The sequence below is a fragment of the Euprymna scolopes genome, chromosome 15 (assembly GCF_053919585.1).
Source record: "Euprymna scolopes isolate OS-2025 chromosome 15, ASM5391958v1, whole genome shotgun sequence".
NCBI lineage: Eukaryota > Metazoa > Mollusca > Cephalopoda > Sepiida > Sepiolidae > Euprymna > Euprymna scolopes.
Window position 1 is genome coordinate 93781718 of NC_136496.1, and position 2681 is coordinate 93784398.

Below are 2681 nucleotides of genomic sequence, written 5' to 3' on the forward strand. Positions count from 1 at the left end.
AAAATTTGTTGAGTATATAGGTTGAGAATTGTTCTCTCTCTCTCACACGAAACTGTGCGCTCGGCTTCTTCCCCCCCTTCCCACCCCAAATGCTTGGGAAACTGTGCACTGTTTTTGTTGGTTTTCAAGCTGCCTCTTCCCCCCCCCACACACACACACACAGTTTAACAGTAGTAGGAGGTCAAGAGAAAGAGGGTGAGAGAGAGAGAAGAGTAAGTTGGTGAGAGAGAGAGAAAAGAGAAAGAGGGTGTTGGTTTTATATTTTTATTATCGTCTAATATTTTGAAAGCTGAATTTCTAATAAAATGTGCATCTATAGGAGATAATGCCTGGGAATGTGTTCCTCCCCCCCACAGTTTAACAGTGGTGTGACGTCAAGAGAAAGAGGGTGAGAGAGAGGGAAGAGTAAGTGGGTGAGAGAGAGAAAGAGAGAGAAAAAAAAAGAAAGACGGTGTTGGTTTTGTGAAAAAAGTTGTTATTTACAATTGTTCGCATTCTTGGCCTTTTGGTCAAGATCAAAGTGTAGTATCTGTTCTTCAGATGCTGCACTTCTATTTCTTGTTCTCTTTCGGTGGAGGAGAAATCCTCCACGACTGAGACAATTTTTATTTTTGTACCTTTTCTCCACGTTAAAAAACGACCCTGGTGTCTAACTCTGTCCCGTGGGGAGGCATAGTAAATAGGTACAATTGTTCGCCATTAGTGGATGTTGACGTCACGTCACGTGACATGACTAAGCGTTTTTTTTTTTTAGTATGAATAACATTTTTTGTTTTAATTATAAAGTCTACACTTAATTTTATAGAAAATGATGTATATATAATAGAAAAAAAAAATTACTGGTTTTGTTGGATTCAAGTGGATCCCCCCCCTCCAGTTTAAGAGATAGCAGGTCACGTGGTAATATACAAAATGGCTAGCGTAAATATAAAGATCGGTTTTTTTATCGACGAATATTTTGAAAGCTGAATTTTTTTTTATTCCTGTACATTTTTTCCTGATATTTTTCGTTAAAACTCTTGTATAAATACTATTTTTAACCAGTTAAATACGTTGGAGACATTGTCATGGAGTTTAATAATCTCTAGAACAAAGCAGAAGAGAAATTACAAAAGTATCGGTAAAACAAAGTGTTTGTTTACATTTGTTCGCCATTACTGGATGTTGACGTCACGTCACGTGACATGACTAAGCGTTTTTGGATTATGTAATATTAACATTAAAATGACAGGTTTTTTTGGGGGCCCCCCTAGGAGAGAAATGATCAGTTCACCCCCTTTTAATGGTCCGTTTGGTGTGGAATTTCGATATTTGTCATGCGGGTGATCAAGGTTCAATATGATACATAATTTGTCAACTTTGGTTGTGTCTGTCAAAAGTTTGAGCTGACGTCACGTCACGTGACACGTATTGAATAACGTTAAAATGACAGGTTTTTTGGGGGGCCCCCCTAGGAGAAAAACGATCAGTTGACCCCTTTCTACTGGTCCGTTTGACGTGAAATTTCGATATTTGTCATCCGGGTGATCAAGGTGCAATATGATACCAAATTTGTCAACTCTGGTTCCGTCTTTCAAAAGTTTTAGCGTTACAAACAAACATACATACATACATACATACATACATACATACACACCGATTTTTGCCTTTTATATATATAGAAGACTAGCAGGGCTACCCGGCGTTGCCCGGGACCGTAACAACAATGTAAAAACAAAAGCAGATATTGAACATATGTTTTATTCTTAGGGGAGAGGAATCTTTCAGGGTGAGAGAGAGAGAGAAGATAAAGAGTGTGAGAGAGTGGCAGAAGAGAAAGTTGTTCCATCCTCTTTCCCAAATTTGACTACTGTTCACGTTTGAACTCTCATCGTCGAGTTGATCCTCGAGTTGCCTATTGGCCTTGATAAGTGCTAATATAGAGAGAAAGGAAACAGGGGTAGAGAGAGAGAAGATAAATAGTGTGAGAGAGAGGCAGAAGAGAAAGTTGTTCCATCCTCTTTCCCAAATTTGAATACTGTGCACGTTTGAACTCTCATCGTCTAGTTGATCCTCGAGTTGCCTATTGGCCTTGATAAGTGCTAATATAGAGAGAAGAGAAACAGGGGTAGAGAGAGAGAAGATAAAGAGTGTGAGAGAGAGGCCGAAGAGAAAGTTGTTCCATCCTCTTTCCAAAATTTGAATACTGTGCACGTTTGAACTCTCATGGTCGAGTTGATCCTCGAGATGCCTATTGGCCTTGATAAGTGCTAATATAGAGAGAAGAGAAACAGGGTGAGAGAGAGAGAAGATAAAGTGTGTGAGAGAGAGGCAGAAGAGAAAGTTGTTCCATCCTCTTTCCCAAATTTGAATACTGTGCACGTTTGAACTCTCATGGTCTTGATCCTCGAGTTGCCTATTGGCCTTGATAAGTGCTAATATAGAGAAAAGAGAAACAGGGTGAGAGAGAGAGAGAAGATAAAGAGTTTGAGAGAGAGGCAGAAGAGAATGTTGTTCCATCCTCTTTCCCAAATTTGAATACTGTGCACGTTTGAACTCTCACCGTCGAGTTTATCCTCGAGTTGCCTATTGGCCTTGATAAGTGCTAATATAGAGAGAAGAAAAACAGTGGTAGAGAGAGAGAAAAGATAAAGAGTGTGAGAGAGAGGCAGAAGAGAAAGTTGTTCCATCCTCTTTCGTGA

At 39.5% G+C, this 2681-nt stretch overlaps 1 pseudogene; it reads left to right on the forward strand.

Moving 5' to 3' along the window:
* The first annotated feature begins 488 nt into the window (after window positions 1-488).
* LOC145294391 (U2 spliceosomal RNA) lies at window positions 489-622 on the forward strand (annotated as a pseudogene).
* The last annotated feature ends 2059 nt before the right edge of the window (window positions 623-2681 follow it).